The following is a 17,231-nucleotide window of genomic DNA, read 5'->3' on the forward strand; positions in this document are numbered from 1 at the left end:
CTTGCACTAACCTCAACATCCTGTTCTTCAACTCTTGCACCAACCTCAACATTCTCAACATCTTCTTCTTCCTCCAATACAACTTCATCATAATCACTCTCCAAATCTATTTCATCCACCTCTCCATCACCACCTACACCATCATCTGCCACCACCCTTCATCTAGATGCTTAACTGCTAGTGGCTCCACATCTATGTCAGTATATATTATGATTTTGTCAACTGGCCCTGTCCTATGAAAGGTAGTCATGTTCACCACATCTCGATTTGTTTCAGTGACCCTTAAATCATGCTCTAGATCACCTTCAGGAAGTAAATACCTATATCTACTGTGTTCTTTAGGATCATCAACTAGATGGCATAAATCTCGAATTTCAAAGAAACTCAACTTGTCAGGGTCAATCTCTATCAATGCATGTACAAAGCCACCCACATATTGTTGGGTTGGGTCCTCCACAAAACATCCCCCAACATGAACTTTAAGGTCAAATGTGAAGCCAACCATCTGCAATTGAAATAAGTAGTTTGTTTACATACTGACATGCAGAAAATAACAACAAGCCAAAAGAGACAACAAGCCAAACAAATTCATAGGGGCCACACTACCCACAGTTCATAAACAAGTGTAATCATTGACAAATAAACTTGATTCTTTCAGTTATATGCATTATATAAACATAGCAATACGTTAGGTACATCCGAAGCGATTCCACACATAAATAGCAAAATGCACATTTAACATACACCAATTTTGAGAAAATTTTACAAACCCTAACGTGGATGGGTCGCGATAAAAAAAATGTCATCAAGAACCTAAATGCAGATCAAAAATAGTCACACATACCTTCCCTAGATTCGATGGTGTGAAACTTGTGTTTTCTCCCCTACCAGACACGCCAAACCACGAAGAACACATTGATCTTGCCACAGGTCTCTCTCTCTCGAAAAGTTTCTAAGTTTTGGGTGTTTTGATTTGCACTATATTGTGTTTTGGGGTTAAGATGTGTTTTTGTAACGACTAGGCTTGAGGTGGGTTACGAAGATTGACGGAAACAAACCACAGGGGGATTAAGTGACATTTTTCAAACCACAGGTAGGCAAAGTGATTTTTGCCCAAACCATTGGTGGGTTCTGTGTAATTACCCCTAATAATAACCTAGATAATTAATTATAGGACATATAATAATGTTAAATAGTACATAGTTTCATTTTTTTTTAATATAGTTTTTAATCCTCAAATTTATTTTATTTTTATTTTTTTTACTAAGACGATTTAGAGTACTTAAAAACATAAGAGTGCAATATTATTAATTAGCTTATAGCTCAACTAGTTAGCACTTTTTGGTGCTTTCAATGATGACATTTAGAGTTCAAATTTCCCACTTATAGTAACTATCGAATTATCAAAAATAAATAAATAAATAATTGTCGACCTATCTAAGCAATGTTGTAGGTTGTAGCTCTTTATATATGACTGGAGTTTTTTTCATTAACATGTAATTTTTAAAATTTTATAGGTATATTTAACAGAATGTAATTTTTGAAATTTCAAATAACATGTTATTATGTATACTCTTAAACATAAAAATAAAATTTAAATCATAAAATAGAGTGATTTCATTTTAAATTGAGAAGATTTATTTATTTTTTACATTGAATAAAAATCAACACGGTTTCAACACCAAGAAAGAAAAATACAGATTTTATTTAGAATTCTTTTCCCCATTTTCTTATTCTTACATAGGAATTTAGGATGGTTCACATAGTAGGAAAGGAAATGAAGCAAATCATTTACGGTAATACTTATTGTACACAAACCGTTTAACACAAAGAATTTGTAGATCCTATATATAAAATAAACTAACCAAATCTAAACTATTTTTTATGATTATGAAACTCTAATGTCATCTTGGCTAAAATCATTCTTACAAATTCATCCAATGCTTTGACAGAAGCCCCTCCTCTTGATCCTTTGTTGCTGCCCTTATTCACTTTCCAATCTCATTGCCTTCTTCTTCATCTCCTTGCCTTGGCCCTCGTTCTTGTTCATGACCAAGACTATCCACCCCTCCATCACCACCTACACCATCATTTGCCACTCCCCCTCCATCAGGATGCTCAACTGCTAGTGGCTCCCCACATCTATGTCAGTATAGAATATGATTTAATTTGTCAGCTAGCCATGCCCTATGAAGGGTAGTGATGTTCACCACACCTGGATCTATATCTATGACACTTAAATCATGCTCTAAATCACCTTCAAGATGTAAGTACCTATATCTACTGTGTTCTTTAGAAGCACCAACTAGATGGCATAAATCTCGAATTTCAAAGAAACTCAACTTGTCAGGGTCAATCTCTGTCAATGTATGTACAGACCCACCCACATATCGCAGGGTTGGGTCCTCCACAAAATATTCCCTAATATGAATTTCAATGTCAAATGTGAAGTCAACAATCTGCAATTAAAATAAGTAGTTTGTTTACATACTAACATGTAGAAAACGACAACAAGCCAAACATAGTGCCGTTTTGTTTTCATATAAAATTTGTTTTGTAGTTGAGAGATAACACACGAACAAAGGACCACATATAGCACATGCAAAACCAGATTCCCAATAAATTCATAGGGACCACACTACCCACAGTTCACAAACAAGTATAATCATTCACAAATAAACTTGATTCTTTCAGGTATACGCATTATATAAAAAACCATGGTAATACATTAGCTACATCCTAAGCAATTCTGCATATAAATAGCAAAATGCACATTTAACATACACCAATTTTGAGAAAATTTTACAAACCCTAACTATATGGGTGGGTAGCGATAAAAAAATGCCATCAAGAACCCAAATGCAAATCAACAACAGTCACACATACCTTCCCTAGCTTCGATGTTGCAAAATTTGTGTTCTCTCCCTCAAGACACTCCAAACCACAAAGAATTGGTTGATCTCACCACAGGTCTCTCTCTCAAAAAGTTTATGAGTTTTGAGTGCTTTGATTTACGTTATGTTGTGTTTTGGGGTTAAGAGGTGTTTTTGTAACGGCTGGACTTGAGGTGGGTTACGAAGATTGACTGAAACATAACACAAGTGAGTTAAATGACACTTTTCAAACTACAGGTAGGCAAAGTGATTTAAATTGTATATAGTTTCATTATTTTTTTAATATAGTTTTTAGTCCTCAAATTATTATTATTATTATTATTATTTTTGCTAAGACGGTTTAGAGTACTTAAAAACATAAGAGTAAAATACTATTAATTAACTTATAGCTCAACCAGTTGGCACTTTTTGTTGTTTTCAATGGGGACATTTAGAGTTCAAATTTCTCTCTTATAGTAACTATCAAATTATCAAAAATAAATAAACAAATAATTGTCGACCTATCTAAGCAATGTTGTAGGTTGTAGCTCTTTATATATGACTAGAGTTTCTTTCATTAACATGTAATTTTTAAAATTTTTACAATTTTATAGGTGTATTTAACAGCATGTAATTTTTAAAATTTCAAATAACATGTTATTATGTATACTATTAGACATAAAAATAAAATTTAAATCATAAAATAGAATATTTTCATTTTAAATTGAGAAGATTTATTTATTTTTTACATTGAATAAAAATCAACACGGTTTCAACACTGAGAAAGAAAAATACAGATTTTATTTAGAATTCTTTTCGCCATTTTCTTGTTCTTACATAGGAATTTAGGATGGTTCACATAGTAGGAAGGGAAATGAAGCAAATCATTTACGGTAATACTTATTGTACACAAATTGTTTAACACAAAGAATTTGTAGATCCTATATATAAAATAAACTAATCAAATCTAAACTATTTTTTATGACTATGAAACTCTAATGTTGTCTTGGCTAAAATCGTTCTTGGAAATTCATCCAATGCTTTGACAGAAGTCCCTCCTCTTGATCCTTTGTTACTGCCCTTATTTGCTTTCCAATCTCATCAGCCTTCTCCTTCATCTCCTTGCCATGGCCCGCATTCTTGTTCATGACCAAGACTATCCACCCCTCCATCACCACCTACACCATCATTTGCCACTCCCCCTCCATCAGGATGCTCAACTGCCAGTGGCTCCTCACATCTATGTTAGTATAGAATATGATTTTGTCAGCTAGCCATGCCCTATGAAGGGTAGTGATGTTCACCACACCTAGATTTGTTTCTATGACACTTAAATCATGCTCTAAATCACCTTCAAAAAGTAAGTACCTATATCTACTATGTTCTTTAGAAGCACCAACTAGATGGCACAAATCTCGAATTTCAAAAAAACTCAACTTGTCAGGGTCAATCTCTGTCAATGTATGTACAGACCCACCCACATATCGCAGGGTTGGGTCTTCCACAAAATATTCCCTAACATGAATTTCAATGTCAAATATGAAGTCAACAATCTACAATTAAAATAAGTAGTTTGTTTACATACTGACATGTAAAAAACAACAACAAGCCAAACATAGTGCCGTTTTGTTTTCATATAAAATTTGTTTTGTGGTTGAGAGATAACACACAAACAAAGGACCACATATAGCACATGCAAAACCAGATTCCCAATAAATTCATAGGGACCACACTACCCACAATTCACAAATAAGTGTAATCATTGACAAATAAACTTGATTCTTTCAGGTATACACATTATATAAACAACCACAGCAATACATTAGCTACATCCTAAGCGATTCTACATATAAATAGCAAAATGCACATTTAACATACACCAATTTTGAGAAAATTTTATGAACCCTAACTACTTGGGTGGGTAGCGATAAAAAAATGCCATCGAGAACCCAAATGCAAATCAACAACAGTCACACATGACTTCCCTAGCTTTGATGTTGCGAAATTTGTGTTTTCTCCCCTTCCAGACAATCCAAACCACGAAGAGCAGGTTGATCTCACCACAAGTCTTTCTCTCAAAAAGTTTATGAGTTTTGGGTGCTTTGATTTACGTTATGTTGTGTTTTGGGGTTAAGAGATGTTTTTGTAACGGCTGGGCTTGAGGTGGTTTACGGAGATTGACCGAAACATAACACAGGTGGGTTAAGTGACACTTTTCAAACTATAGGTAGGCAAAGTGATTTAAATTGTACGTAGTTTATGAGTTTTGGGTGCTTTGATTTACGTTATGTTGTGTTTTGGGGTTAAGAGATGTTTTTGTAACGGCTGGGCTTGAGGTGGTTTACGGAGATTGACCGAAACATAACACAGGTGGGTTAAGTGACACTTTTCAAACTATAGGTAGGCAAAGTGATTTAAATTGTACGTAGTTTATGAGTTTTGGGTGCTTTGATTTACGTTATGTTGTGTTTTGGGGTTAAGAGATGTTTTTGTAACGGTTGGGCTTGAGGTGGTTTACGGAGATTGACCGAAACATAACACAGGTGGGTTAAGTGACACTTTTCAAACTATAGGTAGGCAAAGTGATTTAAATTGTACGTAGTTTCATTTTTTTTAATATAGTTTTTAGTCCTCAAATTATTATTATTATTTTTTTTTTCTCTAAGACGATTTAGAGTACTTAAAACATAAGAGTACAATATTATTAATTAACTTATAACTCAACCAGTTGGCACTTTTTGTTGTTTTCAATTGGGATATTTAGAGTTCAAATTTCTCTCTTGTAATAACTATCGCATTATCAAAAATAAATAAATAAATAATTTTCGACCTATCTAAGCAATGTCGTAGGTTGTAGCTCTTTATATATGACTGGAGTTTCTTTCATTAACGTGTAATTTTTAAAATTTTATAGGTATATTTAACAGCATGTAATTTTTAAAATTTCAAATAACATGTTATTATGCATACTCTTAGACATAAAAATAAAATTTAAATCATAAAATAGAATATTTTCATTTGAAATTGAGAAGATTTATTTATTTTTTACATTGAATAAAAATCAACACGGCTTCAACACCAAGAAAGAAAAATACAGATTTTATTTAGAATTCTTTTCCCCATTTTCTTGTTTTTACACAGGAATTTAGGATGGTTCACATAGCAGGAAAGAAAATGAAATAAATCATTTACGGTAATACTTATTGTACACAAACTATTTAACACCTAGAATCTATAGATCCTATATATAAAATAAACTAATCAAATCTAAACTATTTTATATGATTATGAAACTCTTATGTCATCTTGGCCAAAATTGTTCTTAGAAATTCATCCAATGCTTTGACAGAAGACCCTTCCTCTTGATCCTTTGTTGCTGCCCTTATTCGCTTTCCAATCTCATCAGCCTTCTCTTTCATCTCCTTGCCTTGGCCCTCGTTCTTGTTCATGACCAAGTCTATCACCCTCATCACTTCCATCCTTTCAATCTCTCTCTGCACTCCCCATGTCAACTCCACACACACTCCCATCTCCTCCACCAGCATCTTCGAATTGTAAATCTGTTCCGCTGCCATCGGCCACCCTATAATAGGCACACCTTGGCTTAAGCTCTCCAACACTGAGTTCCAGCCACAGTGGCTTAAAAATGCACCAATTGATTCATTTGACAGAATCTCCAACTGGGGTGCCCAGTTTTGAACCAACAACCCTTGTTTGCTTTCATTCATTCGCTTTTCAAACCCTTCTGGCAACCATTCTTCTCTAAATTCACCTTTTATGTCGAAACCAAGAGGTGGCCTTAGCACCCAAATGAAAGGTTTTCCACTAGCTTCCAAACCTAGAGCTAACTCCATCATTTGAGAGGCACTGATAGTGTTCTGTGAACCAAACGAAATATAAAGAACCGTACCTGGATGATGAAGATTGAGCCATTCAATGCATTTTTCAGGTGATATCCCGTGCTTCTTACCGGTGCGCTGTCTAAAAATATTGGAGTCTGAACATTTCTTAGAGGCAGCAGAGGGAAGAAGAGGACCAATAGTCCAAACAGGGAAGTTTGATGTATTTTCTCAGAATTTCCAATCCTAAAGGTTCAAATTCCTCAACTGTGTTACACAACCATCCATGAGACTGCAATGAATATGAAATAAGCGGCTGCATATATGTAGACCATGTGTCCGTACCATCAGCAGCTCTTGCAAATGGGTGCAGTTGTGAGGTACGGAATTGACATCTATCAGGAAACCCCGGAAGAGCAAACTCATCGGATTCAGAAAAACGATGTGGGAGATTCAGCCAGAAAGAGATATAAGCCGAAGTGCCATAGGCACCACAAGTGGTGAAAGTAATACTAGCACAACCTATGCTGTGTGCAACATTCACAGCCCAACCAAAGAACACATCTGATATAATACAAAGAGGAGGCTTACCCTCTTTGTCTGTTATATCACGGACTAAACTATGGAAAGGAGCTTCAAGGGTCATTGATGCATGACAAAGAGTTGCTATGTCTTTGAGTGACAAGTTCTCTGTGTTCTCTGTGTTTGGGGTAACCCATGTTGGGTACTGCAGAAAGGGAGCTCAGCAAGGTGGATGAAATTGGAATCAGATGAAGGGTTTGAGTGGAGATCATGGGAAAATATGGTTGAGCGAAGGTATTTGATGTTGAGGGGAGTGTTGGCTATGGTGATGGTGAAGCCAGTTCTTTGGTGGATTTGTCTTGCTAGTGCTAGGAATGGTATGAGATGACCTTGAGCCAAGAATGGTAGCATTACTATGTATTCACGAGTTTTAGACCCCATTTTTTTTTTTTTCAATTTTCTGGCTGAAGGTGGTGAAATCTAAACATTTGCGAGTAAGGAGGAGGTGTACTGAATGCCTTTCTTGGTAATGCCACCTGCTTAGTAATGGGACTTTAATATGCTCCCAACGGTCTCTGCAACTAGTTTTGTAACCGTTTGAGGCATTATTGGCAGTATTGAATGGTCCTGTTACCTTCGTCGGTGACGTGGGCACTTGTTTGGGCTCGTCTCAGAGAATGATCTCGTCTGTCTTATTGAGTTCGTCTGTAGTTGATTTCGTTAGTCCCATTAGAAGTGTCATCGAGTAACATCATTGAGATATTGGAATAAATTAATAATTTTTCATTATAGCCTCTTTAAATTGTTGCCTTGAACCAAGACTTGAATTTGACGAACTAATAAGAGCTGTTGAGCCAGCTAGTAAAGAATTACTTACGAAGCCTAGAGCTGAGAGAGAACTTGCATACGGCGACGCAAATTAAAGTCATACGTTATTGAGAATGCCAAAATCAGCTTCATTCTACTTTGAACTATATTACATTATTTTATTTATTTATTTATATCCTTGTAATTTTACTTTAATATCTTGTAATTTAAAATTTGTACTAAATAACTTTCAATTTATTGCAAAATCCTTATTGTTTGCCCATTTTTATCTAACAACTATTCTAGAGACTTAAAAAAAAATTACAATCGTTTTTCGCAACTGTTTAGGTAACATATTATGATTTGTCTTAATAAAAAGTAAATGTCAATAATGGGACCGTGTAAAAATGATTTGTTTTAATAATAATTTTACATATTAGCAATAGTAAAAAAGATTATGGAAATTGTTATGATCATTGCATTACTATTTGCCAATATATATATATATATATATTAAGAGTTTCAACCTATGGTGTCTGTTCCTAATAATAACTTTTTATTATCAAGCCAAAACACTAGTTGAGTCAATATATAAATACTATAATAGATCTCTTATTTAACTATCAGTTGAACCCCAGATATTTTATTCAACTATTAGAGACTTTACCAGTTGAGTCAATATATAGATACATTGATTTTTGTGACAAGGAGAGTAGTCAATGATACTCCATGCAATCCAACATCCATGTGTGATAAAAATTAAGAGAATTGCAAGGTCAAGTAATATCATGATCAATTGTTGAAGGGTGAGTAATAAGACCTAAATCAGAAGTGTGTTTGGATAATAAGTTATTAATAGCCACCTAGGAGTTAGATTAAAGAGCAAGATGGGAAATGTTGAGGTCATAACTCATAAGCCAATTCGAGACCATCCAAATATGATCTAGAGCAAAGCAACTACATAAGTGCATAAACCTATATTTTTTGAGAACCCTTATATCAAGTTTCGCTTGTGATCTTTGATGATTGTCACTAATGAGGCCTTTAAACTCTATTAACCCAAGATTACCCATAACAGTTCCATTCATATTGAGATTAATGGTCTATTTGGATTGAGAAGGGAGGAAGAGTGGAAAGGAATAGAGTAGAATTGGCTAAAAATTAACCTATTTCAAGCCAACTCTACTCTACTCCCCTCTTCCTTCCTCTCTTCTCAATCCAAATAAGACTTAAAGAAAATAATGAGAGGGGAGCTCCAACCAAACCACGTGTTTTAAAACCTAATTATCTGCTTGTTTCGATGAATCCAAATTTGTCAACATGTTAGGGGAAAAAGAATGTTCCCATAGGGATGAATTAAATAGATTCAGTGCAGTTCGTGTTAAGTTAATTAAAAAGAATGTATTTTAAGTAGTTTCTTTTTTATTTGATTGAATACATTAAGATTTTCGTTTTTGTCCTAGAATAAAGTAATAAACTACTAATGCGCTAATTAAAGCCATGGACTATGGACTCGGCTTAATTAGGGCGACCCATTATCATTCCATTTCAACCTGAAAGTTGGAATATTATCCTAACACTTATACATTGGTATAGATCTAAAATATCACCCAAATTATAAGGCAAATTAGTCAAATAGGTATCTTTGTATAATGTAAAAAGTAGTTATTATGAAGTGGATATCATATGTTCAAATCATATTGTATTTATAAAGTTATCTAAAAATAATTAATCTATTTTATACACATAATATCTAGAATAATAAAATTTGGATTCAGTGCGATAACCCAACTATTACACCACGCAATTACTATTTGGTTGCTAAAGGTTAAGATGATGATAAAAGAAATAAAAAAATAAACAAATAAATAAAAAGTGGGTTCTAGTTAACTCAACTAGTAAAATCTCTTATGGTTGTATAAGAGATCTAGAGTTCAATCCCCGTCTACACCAAAAATTGATTGGTGTTTTGATCTGATGATAAAAAGTTATCATCAAGAGCGGACGCCATAAGTTGAAACTTTTAAAAAAAAGAAAAAAAAATGATAAAAAAAAATTACAGTAACATTTTATCTTTTTATTACATTTTTTAACTTTTTACTTTTTTACAATCTTAATCCTTAAATCTCACAAGTGGTAATTGCATGATGCAGCAAATCTAAATCATTATAAACAACTCTCTCTCCCTTGTTACACACTTACATTGCTAATGAAAGAATTGGATAACTTTATAAGTGCCAAAATTAGTTGAAATACTTATATTTGTCAATCAAATACTAGCATATTACATTCTAAATAAATAAATAAATACTAGCATATTTTTTTAATGATTGATTGCTGCATTTGATCCAGACGATAGCCAAATAAATATCTAATAATTAAAATCCTCTCCATGCTTTGCAATCTGCGAAATGTCGCAGCAAATTTATTTTTATTTTTACACCGTGGACTACAAATTCAATCAAGAAAATGAATCTCTATTTTGTTGTTATTTGTTGCCATCAAGTCGAATGGAATTGAATTGGCTTTTAGTTAAGCTTTTTTAATCCAAACTATTATTCAAATTGCTATCTACTAATTACTATAATATCAAGTCCAAATCCAAATACCTTTCACGTAATGAATGAGGGTTAGGTTGCTGTACACCTAATAAATATGCAATTTTTCCATGTAATATAAGTGAAACGTTTATGAATAGACATTAATGTTCTGTACAGAATATGAACTATTTAGAAGAATAGCTATGAATCCAAGACGTCAATACCCCAAATTGCATTAACATATATAAGATATGACAATAATTTGTGCGAATATAATGTTTGATCCGTCGGTGCAAATTGTTTTTTTATTTTTTTATTAATGGTAATCAGATTTTATTTTTTTCCATATTGGAACCGTTGGCTTACTACGCACTGATAAGTGATAGATAACACTCAATATTGTCTCTAATATAAATAAAATTTCCGACATCATTTAGACATGGACTTTTCCAATACTCATATGCTTTGAGAGGGTATTAATTATTGCTAGAATAATTTTTTTTTAGAAGAATTATTGCTAGAATATGAGAGCATTAACACATGACAATCTCTCTCTCTCTCTCTCTCTCTCTCTCTCTCTCTCTCAAGAATCAGAATAGCTAAAATAGCAGCTATTTAAAAATTTCCTCATCATGGAAGTTAGTAGAAATTATATATATATATATATATATACACATACTTGCACATCTTTGTCTTGTAATGCTATAATTGTCAACATAGTTACACAACTGATAATTGATAAAGCCATAGGGCCCTACTGTTGTTAAACCCATCAAGAATTTGAGGCAGGAAGTTAATGAGGCTAGAACCCATATAAATTGTAATTAATTGAAACTTCCTATAATCTTTAAATATATATAATTGGGTCTCACATATAATTTGCTAGTGTGATTAACGATTAGCACGATATGATGAGCTCAACATGATGTTTTTTAAAACAATAAAAAATAAATAAAAATGTTGTAGAGATGTAATTGTCTTGAATAAAGCTGAAAGAATCTTCAGTCATATGTTGAAAGTCTTTAAAAAGTGATAGGTATTTTGCATATATTTCTTTTTAAAGCGTGATGCCTAAAAGTTGGTCCATCTTTGGTGAGAATTGCAACTCTAACATGTCCCACATATACTATACATGCTCAAGAATTCATAATTTTTTTCTTAGCTATATATATATATATATAATTAATTAATTTGATAGTTACATGGGGAGGGGGATTTAAAGTGCTTAATTCCATTTTTTTTAAATAACTAGTTTATTTAAAAAAAAAAGTCACATCAACTAAAATTAACTCACAAAACATCAATATCAAATATTCTAAATAAAACAGTTTCCCCCTTTTTTTTGTTTTCCTCTACTTTCTTAACAAGACACTAAGAAAGCAATTCAAGAGTATCATAACCACTTCTCTCTCTCTCTCTCCCCACCCCCCACATGGACCACTTTCTCCAATATCTCATCATTCTGTTGGGAATTTTGTATATTAAGTTATTATTTGTGGTTTTGTAAGAACATAATATGTTTTAACGTGTGAATAAATAAATAAATAAAATATAAAACTTACAAACCAGAAAAGAAATTTTCAAATCAAGGCTAGTATTTTACATTGTAGTCTAAAGATAAATTTGTCTCTTGTAGTGATACTTTGAATCTTTTGGATGGTTGCTCATGATACATATACAATGATCTTCTACACACAAAAGAAGCATTGCAATTCTTGTGCCCAATAGACAGATTTGTGTTTCTCTCTCTAAAAGACTCCAGCACAAGATATAAGAAATGATGACCAAATTTTACCCCAAATGAAGGATGAGATATTCATAGGGAAATTTGCAAGAGGGCCATCTCTATACATAATTGAGGCATAAGGTTAGCTACAACTAAATTGAGGTCTTTTGTATTTAAATGTTATAAACAAATTTTATACTTTTATTAAGAAAAAAAAAGTATCTTATGATGGGATTATCTAATTATATCTCTCTCTCATTGACTCATTATATGTGTGGCTCATACATGTATAAATCTTATAGATAAAACTTAGATACAGTACTTAGATTCTGTTCTTTAGATTTTCTCTTAAAATTCAACCATATAACTATTTTTTCATGAGATAGAAATATATGACTAAATCTTAACAACACTAATATACTATACTTAAGTTTTATTCAAATATCATGCACAGTAAATAAATAGTCTCAGATGCCATTTCTTTACCATGGGCCAGATTGGGTCGTAGAACCCAAAACCTTTGAGCTTGGTTTTGCAACACGTGCAACTACCATGGACCAAGTGAAACCTAGTATATACTTTTTTTTTTCTTTTTTTAAAGAAAGAAAAAAAAAAAACTGGTAAATAATGTGAATTGCTGCGTGGAAAATGATCTAATGGTCTGATTATGACACAATACTGACCCTTAAATCTCTGACCATGTTGTTTATATCACATGGCCTCCTTGATGATCCTTAGCGCTAAATTAGCGAGTAATACTAATACAGATAATACATGCGGTGACGTACTGACGTGGGGGCCTTCCAGAAACAAAAAAGTACTATACTAAGGACAGCAAACGAGGGACGTATCATATGTGGGCTCAAAATCTGTTTCGGTGGCGTGTTTGGACTTTTGTAATTGGGACCTGAATTCCCTGTATCAAACCTACCATTCACCTAACACTTGACAACTTCATTTTACTCAATTACAGGATAATCTCCATAGTCTATAGGGTACAGCTACTCTCAACATTTTCAGTAAAGTAGTATTATTTTTTTTTTTGTTGCCACTACTGTTATTTTGGATAAAACTATATTAGTATTCTCGTCAAAAGTTTCAAATGCTAAATATACTATTTTTTAACATTTGATTATAAAAATGTACATTATATTAAGGGTATTATACTTAAAAGTTTTTTTTTTTTTTTTCCATTTATACTTAAAAGTTTTAACATCTTAGCTATAGTAGAATGTCATCTTTGACATTCTACTGTAGCTGAAATCTTAAAAAAAATAATTTATTATCACTTCAATTAATAAAGAGAGAGAGACGGAGGGAGAGAGAGGAAGAATAAAAAATAATAAAAAAATATTTAAATGAAGTGGTAAAAAATAGAAGTTTTGATGTTTGCTGTATTGTAAAGTGATGTGTTAAATGTTATAAAATGACTTTTTTAGTTACTAAATGCTAAATTTTTTTAAAATTTTGATTGGAATGCTCTTACCCCTTAAAATTTCATCTTTATTAGGATATATTTAGTAAGAAAATTTTTGTTTTTGTTTTCAAAACATGATGAAAACAATTTTCAAAAAATTGAAATTAAAACTAGTTTTCAAATTTTGGCTCCCAATTTTAAGAAAAATTTTCAAACTATTGAAGAAAAAAAAAGATAATTAGAAGACCATTTCTATTTTTGTGATTTTTCTTTTAAAATTTTTTAAAGTAATGTTTAGATTACCTTTTTTTTTTTTTTTTTTTTTGGGATCTTGATAAGGGGATAAAACTTATTTACCCTTTTTTAATGATAAGCTTCAAATTTGAAGAGTGAAAAAAAAAATTGTGATAAAAATAAGCTCCTTAATTTAAAGGATAAAAAGAGATTGGATAAATCTATAGGTGTACTGTTTTCAATTTATTTAAAACTATGCCGTTAAAAAAATTGTATCTTAAAAATATCCTCTCAGCTATTTTCAAAATTTTGTATTGAGTAGGAAAAATAGGAATTTTTTTTGAAAATTATATTTAGAGAACATCATCTAAATAATAGATTTAAGTGTGGGACCCACTATTTTATGGTTTCTGTAAGGACTCAAAAAGAAAAGCTCGAACCCACTTAGAATAGTGGCTCTCAGTCCTTCAAACCAAGCCCAATACAATGAATTTTTAAGAGAGTGGGCTTCCGAATCAATTGCAATGCTAAGGAAATTACAAGCTTAGGACCAATAGAACTAAAGCAGTTAATATGAATGAAAATAAAGACAATTCAGTATAAACTCTTCCTCTGGTAGGTCTGAGGATAGATCTCTCATTAATAAGCAAGGGTGATATTTTTACAGAATGATCATTTGCTCTATCTCTCCCTCTCCCCCTCTCTGTCTTTTTTCTTGAAGAATGTTCATCCCCTCTTTCTGGGGGTTTCTTTCTTTATATAGTCTATTCTATTGTATCTCAGTCCTCCATCTGTATGTTTCAGGAAAAAAATTTGGATGCTTCTCCCATCAAGAGCCTTCTGGAGATGGTAGAGAGAGCTGTGAGCTGTGAAGTCACTATTCAGATGTCTTTTTCTCATAAATGCAGTCAATTTTAACAAAATGATGACGTGAACAAACTATAAATTGACAAATCATCTCTAACGTTAATTCTCTGATTTTTGAGTTGAGTTATGGAAACTGAAAACATATTTTAGGTGTTTTCAGTTTCCATAACTCTGTTTTCAATGGCATTTCTGTAAATAAACACACACTGAGGGACCTACCAACCGCAACTTTTGACTCACTCTCTTCTTCTTCTTCTTTTTCCACTTTTCTTTCTTCTGTATCAGTTCTTCAGTTCGTTCTTTCTTTCTTTCTTTTTCTTTCTTTTCTTCTTCACAGAAACACCAAATATACTTTATCACCCAAAAAAAAAAAAAAACACATGGGTACCGATTTCTCAAACCCAGAAAATCAAACCCATAAACACATGAGTTAGATCATACACACTAACATAGAAACACAAACCCACAAACATGTTCACCATGGGTCTGATTCCATAGCCTGCTTCACGATTTCACAAACCCACAAACATCCTCCATGGCTACCACCCTCTCCCTCACCGCCGTTGCTTCACAATTTCATGAGCTCGATCTCCCTCGTCGCAATTGTTCCAGAGAAAGACAAAGGGGGAAAAAAAAGAGGAGAGGTAGGTCGATTTCATTAGAAGGTGGGAGATCAGTGCCGATCAATGCCGCTACACGTCGGAGGATCAACACCTATCGGCGCCACCGCTACACCGATCAACACCGATCGTCTACTATCTTAACTGGGTTGGGGTTTGTGTTAGGAGAGTAACAGGGCAATGGTGACTAAAGGAGAAGAAAATGAAATGAAAAGAGTTGAGGGAGGCGGGTAGGCTTATGCTCACTAACATGTGCTCAGGCAGTGGGTCCCACAAACAGTAGAAAATTTTGAGTGATGAGATGTTGAAAATATGTGCCAAATGAGTGGGGGTTAGAAAATTAGGGTATTTTAAGTGATGAGTGATGAGTGATGGAAATTGAGTGAGGAGTGATGAGTGATGAAAGAAAAAAATCCAAACAAGGCCTAATTAGTTGAGTTGTCATTGAGTTGGATTTTTAATTGAGGTGGAAGTCTTTAATTAGACTAGATGGATCACATTGCACAAATTGTACCTTAACACAGCGCAAGTGATATGATCCTAACATATTGTAGTGATATGACCCCTTGAAAGAAAATATGATTTGGAAATATTCTAATTGAGAGTTTAAATATATAATAGAATTTAAATTCATATATATATATATATATATATTAGAATATTGATGTGTAAAATTTTGAGATATCAAAAGTTTATGTGACAAAATATTATGAGGTTAACTAAATTTTAGATATATGTATTAATAAGACTCATACTTGTGTTTATGAGAAACAAACACACACACACAAGGGAAAGGAAAATTTATTATAGCACAAAGGCACTCCATAACTCCACTAAAAAACTATAGAAACTTTTAAGAGAGGGTGGGAGACTCACACTTATGTTAAAGATACCTTGTTGCTCCCAGGTTAATAGTTCTGATATGTGAATAATATTTTTTTTATAAATATATATTTTTGATAATTCAATAATTATAATGAAAGCTACAAGGCTGTTGGTAATAATAAAACTGTTTAATATTCCATTAAGTGATAAATTTTCTCAACAACCACGAAGTAACACAAAAGCTGTCTTGGCCTTTCTTAAAAAATTTCTCAGATTTTTTTTTTCTTTTTTAATTAAAAAATCTCAGATGACTCTTGACTTTGATTGATTTCTCCAATGATTTCTCATTTTTTTTGGAGACGTAAAGTAGGAAACGTAAGTTTGGGTTCTTGACTCTTGGGTGACAATCTATATGGCAATTTATATGATATAATCAAGGAAATATACATGCATCCCTTTTGATCGAGGTTACGGGTATGTTAGTATGATTTTGATAAATATTAAGAATATAATGTCAAAAATCTTCTAATTTAATAGTATTACTTGATCTTTTTTATAAGAAAAAATAAGGTTCAAAATTTAAATAATTCATTCTTCATTTGTCGTAACAATTACATTATATATATATATATATATAAATACCTCTTTTATGTCATCCCATAAAAATGAAAGAAAATGAGTCATTGTAATGAACATCAATTTGCGCATTTAGAAAAAACTTTAAGTGGTTTAATTAATAAATTGAAAACAAGGAATGAAGAAATACTAATTTCTGTCATTTTCATTTTCACAAATGATAAAAGCATTCCTAAATATTAGTACTATCCTTATTATTCATTTGTATTAAAATTTAACAAATCAAAATAAAGCATTCCTATATATATTGTGTTTTTCCATATTTACTCATAAATATAAATCCTTATCTCATTATATGTGACAACACAAAGCATTTATAGTATAT

The 17,231-nt window shown here is 32.4% G+C and overlaps 1 pseudogene; it reads right to left on the bottom strand.

The window, feature by feature from the left end:
- Positions 1 to 6,070: 6,070 nt before the first annotated feature.
- On the bottom strand, positions 6,071 to 7,675 carry LOC111996297 (UDP-glycosyltransferase 92A1-like; annotated as a pseudogene).
- Positions 7,676 to 17,231: the final 9,556 nt, after the last annotated feature.

Source organism: Quercus suber, unplaced genomic scaffold (assembly GCF_002906115.3).
Source record: "Quercus suber isolate HL8 unplaced genomic scaffold, Cork oak 2.0 scaffold_470, whole genome shotgun sequence".
In the NCBI taxonomy this organism is placed as follows: Eukaryota; Viridiplantae; Streptophyta; class Magnoliopsida; order Fagales; family Fagaceae; genus Quercus; species Quercus suber.